The 11,571-nt window shown below is 48.8% G+C and overlaps 1 long non-coding RNA gene across 3 annotated transcripts in view; it reads right to left on the reverse strand.

Moving 5' to 3' along the window:
* The window catches only part of LOC120613212 (uncharacterized), a 406,248-nt gene that overhangs the window by 226,952 nt on the left and 167,725 nt on the right, over positions 1-11,571 (reverse strand). The window contains exons 6-7 of one of the 3 annotated variants that reach the window (XR_005655614.1): positions 9,752-9,853; positions 8,679-9,022 (exon numbers count right to left, since the gene is read on the reverse strand). This is a non-coding gene — a long non-coding RNA (uncharacterized LOC120613212). Of the gene's footprint in view, positions 1-8,678; positions 9,023-9,049; positions 9,854-11,571 lie in introns of those variants that run through there. The other 2 variants (XR_005655613.1, XR_005655612.1) reach the window with 2 other exon arrangements.

An 11,571-nucleotide genomic window follows, 5' to 3' on the forward strand; every position in this document is an offset into this window, starting at 1 on the left:
CGTGATTAAGATCTTTCACCACAGGAGGAAACAGGAGGCCGCCGCAGAACATGTGAGGGCAGGGCCCATACCCCGCCTCTCCTCAGCCACTGACGAGGAATGACACGGCCAAGGCAGAAGCATCAGGGGGGCATGGTGAGAAGTGACTAAAAAACATTAAAAACAGAGGGACTGTAGTGAAAACCAGCCCTCTGTATAATAGTGCAACGGTCAAGCTCCATCCCAGGGAAAAATCGCTAATGAAACAGAAACATCTTTCCTGGGCACCGTGGGTTCGCTGCCCAACGCAGGATCCACTGGCCATCGGCAACTACTTAATTTAAATTAGAATTTGGGTCCTTTCATCACACCAGCCACATGGTAAATGCTAAAAGCCACGTGGGGCCACTGCCTACCACACATGACGGGTCGGAGAGGGAACACCTGCATCGTCACAGCAGGTTCTGTGGGACCACGTCATTCTCACACATTCCGGCCTGATGGCATGCTCTGACAGGTAGCTCGACGGACAGCCATTCTCCAGCCAAAAGCCTTAAAAAGTGGTGTGTGAGCAGGGGAAATGCTTCCACGACACATTGAGGGAAGCAGCTTGACTGGCAGAAGGAACCCTGGCAGCCAGGCACTAAGCCCTGGAAACTCACTGCAAACACAGCCCCGGAGGAGGCAGAGATGGGGACATCTTCTTCCAAAATCGATTGCTCCTCTGCCTCGGCCGAAAGGTTCAACGGGGAGCAGCGAGCTGAGGAGCGACTTCTCACATAAACTGTGTGGGAAAGGAGGGCTGTCCCAGCCCGCAAGTCCTTAGAAGCCAGCAGCGCCAACGTGGTTAAGTAATTGAACAGTCTTGCCTCACCCAGCCATGCTAGGTTCTAGCAAGAGTAAGTACGCTTCGCAGTGCCTTGTTTGTCCCCACCCTGGGCACACTTCTGCTCCTGTTCAAAGTCAAGTTTCTCAACATGCCCGTGTCTTGCAAAATAAGAAAAGGGAGGAGGACACGAAAAGAAAGCCTTTCCCGTAGAAGGGCATTAATAGAAAGTTAACTTCAAATCCAGTCTTGATGACAGCTTCCAGTGGCGGAATTAACACTACAGTGGTATGTTGAGTTCGTATGCGAATTCCAGAGGAACAAAAATATTGGGGGTTTATGGTTGTTGTTGCAGGCTGAATTTGAGAACATTCCTTCAAGAAACTCTCAACTGTTGTCATTCTACAAGCCCAGGAACAGCACAGACAGAGACATGGAAAGAGGTCAAGTCAGGGACCCAGCCTTGTCTCAGTCCCCAAGAGAATCAATGCTCGAAGCAAAGCCCAGGTGGAGAAAGGGCCATCATAACACATGCGATTCACTCCATTCATTTGCTCAACAAGTCTGAGTGCCTTCTGCGCCAGGCACCGTTCCAGGAACTGGGAGATGTCCAGGAACAGACAGATACGCCCCCTGTCCTGGAGGGGCTCATGCTCCTAAAGCTGATGGCTGTTTTGTTTAGAATCTACCGACACTTTGTCCATTAATAATATGAGTCAGTTTTAAAGATGTGAAATGTTAGTATCTATTCATTTTGTATCACTCCCTTACAAAATGATGGCTTGACTCCTGCAAAAGTGCGTTAAGGGCATAAGAGTGACCGTAAGGCCCGGGAACCTTCCAGAATTGTGCAATCTGTGAGCGTGTTTTCATAGCAAGAAAGAGGACAGAGGAAGCTTTCCAGCCAGCTCTATACACAGCCACCGGGCTCCACAGAATAACCAGCATCACCAAGGTACGGCCAGCGGCCACGTCTGCCTCCGCAGGAGGGAAGCAGGTAGAAGAGCAGCTGTGTGGCAGCAAGACCAGGACAGTGAGATGAGATGGGAGAGCCTAACAAAAAGTGGGAAAAATGAAAAAGAATCTCACTGCATTATCTACCACCCCTAAGTGTGTATTAATGGACCGATAAAGTATGCCCCGGAGAGTCTTAATACTACAATATTAAACTCTGCACACCAAGAAAAGCAAAGATGGCACATTATAACAAAGAGAGTTTGGGTTCTGTGTTGTTGGTTTTCTGGTTCTTGCTAATGTTCTGGTTTTTAGCTTTGCTCATTTGGAGACATTCTCCTTTAATTTAAAGGGATGCTCGCCACAGAGACCATTTTCCAACCGAAGTGCAATGCTGCCCCCTGGTGACAGAATAAGTAAGAGCACCTGTAGAAATCCAGTATCTGTCCCAGGCAAACTTCCTCACAGTTCGGCCTCCATCTCATTTTGCTCTTTCCATCCTCCCAAGTGCAAATATTTCATCCTTAAGGATTCTCTGCACAGAAGTATTTTCTGACTCAGCCTAGTTCACAACACTAATCCACGTAGCATTTTATTCTAAAATATGAACTGTGTGCTGACTACAAACAGACAGTGGTGGTGAGTGGATTTCTCCCCACTCGGCTTGCAAATTAAGCCGTCTCCCCAGAGAAAGCTCAGAAATCAGGCCTATTTCATATAACCTTTAGAATCCTGATTGGGATTCTCACTGGAAAGACATTTACTGAGAACTCGAGCTCTAGGAAATCAATGCCTGGGTCTGACAGACATTCAACTCCCAGACAAATGTATTTGATTTCACATTATCTTTCAATCTTTGGACGGGGAATAAACCTGAGACCGAAAGCTCTGAAAATCACAATGCAGGTGATACACCTCTCTATCAGAGCCTCTGTCCTGGACTGCATGTAGACACAACTGCTGCCTCGGTGAAAATTACATCGTGAAGCCATGGGAGGAGGGGTCGAGTGGACAGCTTGTCACAGCATGACTAGCAAAGGCCACGTGTAGGATCCCATTTTTCTCCAGCTATGACCACAACCACTCGCATCAGAATAACCTTGGAGTGTGTTAAAAATGCAAATTTGAGTCCATTAAACCTGAAATTCTGGGTATAGGACCTAGAAGTCTGCATTTACTAGGTTCCTTGGGTAATGTGCACACTGAACTTTGAGAACCATCGAGCAAAATTTAATAAAATTTTAAAGTTCCATTTAGGTTTTTCCAATTCAGGAATTCTCAGACATCATAAAGCTCTAGAGTAATTGTATACCTATCAATTAATACATTTCCTTGATTTTCTACAAAATTAAAGGGTACCGATCAGCAGTACAAGGCACTCTCCAGCCAGAAAACCATGGGAAAAGCCAACCAAATTATAAATGCCACTTGGTCACTGCTGATGATAACTTCTAATTGTATTTCTTACACCAAAACCATTCTTTTGAAAAGCCCCGTCAGTAAGTAGCATGAAATGATTCGTGAAACAGACACATTCACTAAATCAGAAGAAAATCAGCCTTGAGAGTACCTCACAGCTCTCTGCCTTCATAGATAAGGAACTGACAAAAATGAGCCAAAAAAAAAAAAAAAAGAAAAGGAAAAAAAAAAATCCGAGCAACTAGCACTGTTTTTCACCCGCTCTGAACTGCATGGCTGCTCCTGGTCCTACCTCCTGCTTCCCTCCCTTTCCCCTGAGCCATTGTTCTCTGCCTCTTTCTGTCATCATTTTGTGGCCACGTGTCATCAGGTCCCGTTCCAGGTCATGGTGAGAATGGAGTGTGCTCAGGTCTTTGCCAAGCGGCCGAGGTGCCAGCACAGACTGTCTCCGCGCAGGCTGAAGCGACTGGACAGGTGCCAGTACCAACAGGTTGTATTTCATTGTTTCCCTTCATTGCCTGACTCAGCCACAGAGGAGACAGCAAGGGATGCAGGAGGGTTGTGTTTTCGCCTAAAGGAATCGATGTGAGGATTAGAGAGGGCCTATCAGCTCTGCTGCCCATCCGCTCAGTGATCAGTCATTCACCAGCAGAAGGAGCCAAAGAAGCAGATTCTGGAAGCTTCACAGCCCATGTGTGGGGAGGGCCGAGCCCCGGCTTTACCTGGCTGGTTCTCCAGAGAAACCAGCCGTGAAGAGAGATCCCCCTCCTGCCCACGCCAGAGGAAGAGCAGGCGGAGGGCAGCCCAGAAACATCCCGGTGGTCAAGCTGAGGACCAAGAGCCATGGTTGCAGAGGCAGGGGAGGGGGGGTCTCACCGCACAAATGACACTAAGGAAAGAGCCTTGGCGCTTACTCGGAGGAGGGAGACTGGGCCCACGTCACGTCTGTTTGTTCTGGGAGACAGATCGAATTTTATAGCACACTCTTTAACTTAATATAGAATTTTCATACAACCGTGAAAGTGGGTTCTAAGTCATTATCGCCCGCTGACAACAAAGAGGCCTAGGACAGAGAATTTACCTCAGAGGCTGGCTCTCGGTGTTTATGTCTGGCTGCAAAGAGAAACAAATTGCAAATTTAATGATAAAACTGTTTAGAAGAAAGGGTTGTTGCTTTTTTTTAATTAATTACAATAAATATATATGATCCAAGTCTTCTCCCAGAGGTAGGATTTGAATTTTCCTAAATCAGCTAATATCTTAGTCAATTCTCCATTTGCCTCTGGCCCATGTCACATCTTAAAATCCATACTACTCTCTCTCGCTCCTTAATTGCTCCGTGTGTGTAACTCACATTTAAAACTAGTTCTCTTTGCCACTTGACCTTTAAAAGGAGATTAGAAAGTAAATTTTTTCATCTTACGAAACTACCATGCTTCCATAATACACATGAAATAAATCGCAAAAAGTACAGTTGAACTGGAATTTATGTTTTCATCATTTTCAAGCTGTGGGGGGGACTAAAAACAATTGTTTCCAAAAAAGTATTGGGGGACCTAAAATGTGTTAATGTTGTTTATTGAGAAAAACTGGAATTTTTCTAATCGCTTTTGCCTACTGTTCTTTTCTGATCATCAGAATAACGTGCCACCCTCCGCCCGCCTCCCGCCCCTCCACCCAAGTGTCCACATCCTCACCCCTGGAATCCATGGATACGTCACCTTACATGGTGAAAAGGGACTTTGGAGGGGTGATTAAGGCAAGGACCTTGAGACTGGAAGATCATTGCGGATTAGCGGGTGGATTCGAGGTAGTCGTGGGGTCTCTCTCGGGGGAGGGGCGGGAGAGTCATCCAGAGGACAGGCTGTGATGGAGGCGGGGTGGGAGGGGTGCTGCTGCTGGCTTTGCCCATGAAGCGGGGTGTCCACCCAGGAGCTGTGAAGGCCGGGAAGCAGGTTCTCCTCCAGACGCCCCAGAAAGAATGCAGCCCTGCCGACCACTTGATTTTAGCCCCCTGAAACCCACGATGGCTGGGCTTCAGACCTCCAAAATTATGAGATAATAAGTGTGGGTTTTTAAGCCACTATATCTGTGGTAATGTGTCACAGCGGCAAGAGGAAACTGATACAGTGTCCGGGTCCTTTCTGAAAAGAATTATGATGGCCGCTCTCCGGGTTTCAAAACTTGACAACACGGCAGTGGCCAAACACTCAGAATCGACGCTGCTGGGGCACAACTAGAATCTGACACACACTTTACAGCGCGGGGAGCCAACTCCCAGCAAGAAAAAGAATCCACTGAACATTTCCTTTTTTAAAGTAAAAGTAAGGATTCCTCACAGAATACACTGGAGTGATGATGCACACCCCTGCCAACGGGCCTGGCGGCCATTCTCACCGTTTGCACCATTTCGTCTGATCTTCACGATTTAACAGATAGCAGGCAATTCACACAGAAACGGGTTTCAAAATAAGGGAGGAAGCTAAATCCACTAAAATGGATTTCCTGATGCCCGTGTCGGCCAGAGGAACCGGAACTCATCTTGTCCCTAAAAGCGGAAGACGTGTGCATCCCAGTCACAGAAGACCGAGGACGGGCTGTGGCCAGGGGTCCCACAGGGGCCTCACCCACCCCCGCTCCCACCCCACCCACAGCGGGAGGACAGCACCCAGGCCCTCACCGGCGGGAAAGGGTGTCTGGCCTGCCGTAGAAAACCCTGCCTTTAAACTAGACTCATATCTCCACTCTCTCTGGGCCAGTGTGGGAAGAACAGGCCGGGAGCCCAGCCAGAGGGGACATGGGACACCCTTCTCTGTCATGATCAAGACGCTGGACACCCCACTGATGCACAAGTGCGTTCATCTGCAGTATTGGAAAGCGAGAAACACGCTAAATGTTTTTCAAGGAGTGTTTGGGTCTTTTCCAAACCCTGCTGAAATACCCAACTCCTGGAAGCTTTCGATTCCGGTATTTCAAGTTCCCCTTCCCAAAGCTTTGGTTTTGTTTCTCGATTCAGTTTTTGTTTTCTTATTTTTTAGCTTAACGATATCGTGAGAGCCGGCCAGGAGTAAGGGTATTTGGAAAGGAGAGGAGGTGGGTAATGAAGAAGGGACTCTCTGAGCGAGAGAATCAGAATAGATAAAACCCGGATCTCCCTCCCAGCAGCAAATGTAGAAGACAGGACGGTGTCAGTCTCCTTAGGAATAACAGAGAGAAATTGCTTACAATCATGTCTCATGGGTTGCCTGTTTTCTGACAATGGACTCAGCAATTAATTTGTCAATTCTTAACCAAATGCAAAAATAATCATCATCCGCTGAGTGAGCCTTTGATCTGCCGGCACCACCTTTCACCTGCAGCTCCCAGGGCCCCAGGCCCCTCCAGATGGCCTTTCGGCATTGTCCACGCCCACTTTTGACCAAGGAATTAATCCACCTTCCGCAAGGTCTCTTGGAAACTCAGTGCAAAATCCCAGCCATTCATCCTTTCCTATCCTGGTGCCCTACACCTTCCAAAAAAATACATTCCCCTGCCTTTTGAACCACGCATCATTTTTGCTTATAGCCTGGGCTTAATCGAAGATCGGCCTTTTAAAATATTTGACCTCTGACTTCCTTAGATTAGATTAGCTCCCTGATGAAGAAGGTATGGCTGCCAAGAAAATATCTCTTCTCCTGTCGGGAGAAGAGAGTGCAACCTGCCCAGCCCAGGTGGGGAGGTGACGACAGGCGCAGACAGGACCCAGGGGCGCAGCCTGGCTGCGAGCGGGGGGCGCATGCGCCTGGGAGGGAAAAAGAAGACAGAGCAGAGGCCAAGGGGGCGTGGCATCCAGAAATCCCGCCAACGCCAACGGCCTGGTCTGGCGGTTAATGCGCTGCCCTGGCGACAAGGACCCGTGTGACTCCACCCACGGAATTTCTAGCCGGTGCCTCTGTGCCTCCGTGTCCCTCCTCCTCTCCTGAGAGAAGACGATACCAGCCCTGTTCCCGCCTCTCCCCTGAGCTCTGGAGAGAGAGCTCGACGACCAAGGCCCAGCAGCCACGTCATCGAGGTCCCCACCTCGTCCCCACCACGAAGGCTGTGGCCTCCCAAGGCTTGAGGTTCTTACTGGCGCGCTCTCCGCTCATCGCGACAGTGAACGGCCAGCTAAGGGGACGGAGGGGTGTTTGGCCGAGGACACGTGACGAACCAGCAAATTCCCTCTCCTCCTGACGCTTGTATGTGAACCGGCCACGGTAGAAAGAAAAAGGCCGTGATGGCAAAGCAGGAACGTCCGCTGACACAACAGCCCCCCTGGGCACCACACTCGGCTTTCTTACACAGCCCCTCCCCAGTCCTCCTGTTCTCGTGCGAGTGTCCCTTGGATAAAATAAGCTCCTAAGAGCTCATTAACCCTGTGCCAGGAGCTGTGACGAGCCACACAGACATTGCCGCTCTCCTGGGAACCCTTGCTGACCGCCCTGTGAAAACCATCCACACCATTACTGTCTGCATCCTTCATGGCTCACAATCCAATTTTAATTAAATGCTTGTTCTCTTATTTGTCCATCTCTCCTGGAAGCTCCTGAAGGGCGGAGGCCAGGCCCGTTTCATTCCAGCACCCGGCCCAGTGCTCAGCCCGTAACGATCGCTATCTGTTGAATTAAGTAACTATGATCCTTACAACCACAGCGGAAGCCACGTATGTTGGCCCTCATCTCACAGGCAAGAAGCCTGAGTCTCAGAGAGCTGTGGTGATTGTCCCAAGGTCACAGAGCTAAATGCAGGTCGGGCTATAACCCCAGACCTCTCGGACCATAACTCTCATCCCTTGGACCATCTTCATCAACACAGTATCTTCTTCCTCCTTCCGTCGGCCAACACCATCCCTCCCACCTGATTAGAAGATGCTCAAGGTCCACCTCCCCCTTGAAGTAGCATTTTCTCCACAATTTTTTTTCTCCACAATGGCTGACCTCTTCAGTGGACTCTCATATTTACCTACATAATAGCTTATGTAGGTAAATGGGGGCTATCTGTCTATGTAGGTTCCATAATGATTGGAAAAGAGAAAGGAAGTGGAGGGGAGCATCATGAAAAGAAAGTGGAGTAAATGGATTCCATAGGCGGGGGAGGTATGTGTGCAATGCAGCCTTGACAGAGAGGAAGATGCTGAGGAGAAAAGGCAGCTCAGAGGAGGGAGCTGGGAGGTGCGGAGACGCATCCTGCCTGGTCTTGCTGCGTGACCGGGCAGAGAGCCGCCATGAGTGGACCCACAGCGATGCAACCTTGGGTGCTGGGCATTGGGGGGCGGGGAGCACGGGGGAAAAATGCCTGCCTTAGGTAGGTATTTTTTCAGTTTTATTCTTTGGCCGCCTTTATAACCCAATAATGCAAATTAACATGTGCCAGCTTGGGAACCAAAACAAACTGGCTTTACCCTATTGTAAGTGATTCATCTCAAGGATATTAAAGATATAAAGCAATAGAATATTTTTTAACCGTCTGGATTTTATCACTCAATACTTCAAGTCTTCAAAAAGCCTGAGGCAGGATGGGGGGTGGGGAGCGGGAGGTGTGGCAAAAGCAACAGGCTGTCAAGCAAGTCAGGACGGCAGAGACCCTGTCCCTTCTAAGTGCACGCCTGAAATGTTAGAGCAGGGTTTTGCTCGAGACCTGCTGTGCTAGGTGTTATCCCGTAAGTCCCTGTAGACCGCCTGGCCATCCACACGTTAGCAGAGGGCTTTGAATGTGTTCAGACACAGACAAAATGAGTTCTTCACCCTCCGTGGTTCCTGCATCTCAAGACAGCGCAATCACTTCTTCGGATCTCTTTACTCCATGCCATTTGAAATATTTAGCTGTCTCAAGAGTGAGCAGAGAAAGCCGGGTTTAAGATGCAAAATGAAAAACAGTTCCTTGGCTATTCAACGCTGTCATTACAGAGTGGTTAAGAGTTCAGAAGCATCTGCGCATGCGCTGGAGTCCAGTCATGACGCAAAGCAAACCCAGAGTCGTTCATGGGTTGAAATCCCCTTTGCCTTAACAGAGGTAGGCACGTTCCTCCGCTCCCATTATGCAAGACAAAAGAGATAGATAAGAAGAATCGTCTATTTATTTGCCAGTTCTTTATTCTATTACAGGTAGGAACAGACGCTGACACCCACAAGGACCCTCTTCAGTGCAGGATTATATATCACACCACAGAAATACATACAAGAGAAATTATCCCTGAGATCATGGCGCCTCCAGTGACCTGCTCAAGGTTGAAAGGCGGCTGCAATTAGATGCCATGGTCACAGAGCTGCCGGCAGCTTAGAGCCGCCTGCGTTTACTTTAATCCTGCAGAAATGAACCAGGGTGAATTCTGTGGGCGTGTACTTCATCTGAGTTTGGATTCTATAGGTCTGATTCAGATTTGAGGGAATTCAGTAACTTGCTTTTGTGAACAAGATCTTTCTCGGGTTCTGCAGTGTTTACAACACGAGATCCAATTTGGGCTTAAAATACTCCCGAAAATTAACTGCATTGCTTTTAAAAATGCAATTGGGAAGAGATGGAGAGGGAAAATGATGTCATGTGCTCTGAACTTACCCCATCTGCACATTTGCTGGAGAATTCTCTCAGCTGCTGGCGACCGACGTCTCTTCATAGACGCTGCTGCTCTGGCTCCTCGGCCAGATCTGACGCTCTAACCTGGGGACATATTAAGAAATATTTTACCGCTTTTTGTTATAAATGAAATTGAAAATCTATTCCGGATGGGCGCATGGAGGTTTCATTTATTTTAGCACTTAAAAAGCATCCAAGACCCCTGGTGCAAAGCTAAGGAGCACTGCAGAAATGGCTGCAACGTGAGCAATTATCATGGAGCCTATTTTCTATAATAACAGAGCTTTCGCTTACTGAGTGCTTTCCACGTGCTGGGCACGATTCTAGACCCTTCACTCACACTCCCTGCCAACAGCCTGGGGAGGAGATTGAGGCAAAGAGCAGGAAAGTAACCTCCCCACACAGCCACTCGGCAGCAGAGCTAGAAGTCGATCCCAGCTTACCCGGCCCTCAGCCCCTCACCTAGCATTCTGATACGCTGCTTGTTCTAAACTGCTGCTTATGCCCCCACCCAAAAAGAGTCTTTTGAAAAGATGCATTAGATTATGACCGCCACATCCCCTGAACATAAACAATATTTAAAATACTTTTAGTTTACGAGTTTAATAAAAGCCAGCCAGGTGAAGTTTAAGCCTCTAATGTAAAGGATGGATCGGTCCAAACAAAGAAATATGGGTGTGGACTTTCAAAGAAAAAAAATCCAGCTTGCTCAGAGCACAGGAAGTTAGTGTGTTGGTTCCAGAGAAAGGTCAGCGGGCTCTCTCCCAAAAGGCCAGTCCATTCGGCCAGCAGCCTAATGGTCTCTCGCAGAGTGGACCCAGGTCTCTCTCAGAGGTCAACAAGAAATAACGACGAGGAATAACGATCATATATAAAATGAGAATCGCAAAGCATTAATTTCCAACAAAAATTAGATCTGCCACGTGAACCACAGTGGAACACGATCCTCCCTCAGGCTGACCTCCAGGAGGTCAGTAACCAGAAGGGGTTGGTGGATGTGAAATCATAATATATGCCCTTAGATGCAGGTGTAATGGCAACTCACCGTGATCCCTTATCAATAAATCTAGCTCCACCATAGGGGCGGCCATGTGAATCAGACCTAAACCTGAGCGACAGAGGCTCCCTCTTTCTCAGACAAGGGTTTGAGGTAGGAAGACATCTGTGAGCCTCTTTGCTTCCTCCACCTATGAGTAAACAACCCTCCTTCTCGTTGACAAATCCTGTCAGGTTAAAACCAAATCCTTGCTTTCCTGGAAGTCAGTCCCTCTTCGTGAATTGACGTACACATATCTGTACTCTGTTCTCACGGGGGTTGAATCCGAAGGCTGTCCCAGGTTAGGCTCCTCGAGAAGCCAACACTGAGGTAGGATGTACATTAAGGGGTGCTCTCGGGATCACCCCCTGCACGGGGAGGGGAAGGAAGCACGAGTGGCCAGAGGGAGACCTTGAGTGGCATTGTAGTCTCAGCATAGACCTCGGCCAACCCCTCGGGGAGCTCTGGAGCTGGGTGGCCTTTCAGGGTTGTCCAAGTTAGGGTGAGGTGGTCGGGCCTTTATACTCCACAGTCACCGGCTGTGGCCCACCCAGAAAAGTGGGCAAGGCAGCTCTCTTCAGCTGAGGCAACCCCCAGAGGGAGCTGAAATCGGAGAGTCCCCATCAGCAGCCACTCAGGGCGGGTGAGGAAATAAACTCTTCATTCCTGAAGGGGGATGTGGGCAACCTGTCACAGCATTCCTGGAGAAAGCCCCCGTTAACCCCTCCCATACTGAAAACCGGAGAAGAGCTGACAAGGTGATGGG

The sequence above is a fragment of the Pteropus medius genome, unplaced genomic scaffold (assembly GCF_902729225.1).
Source record: "Pteropus medius unplaced genomic scaffold, Ma_sr-lr_union100, whole genome shotgun sequence".
NCBI lineage: Eukaryota > Metazoa > Chordata > Mammalia > Chiroptera > Pteropodidae > Pteropus > Pteropus medius.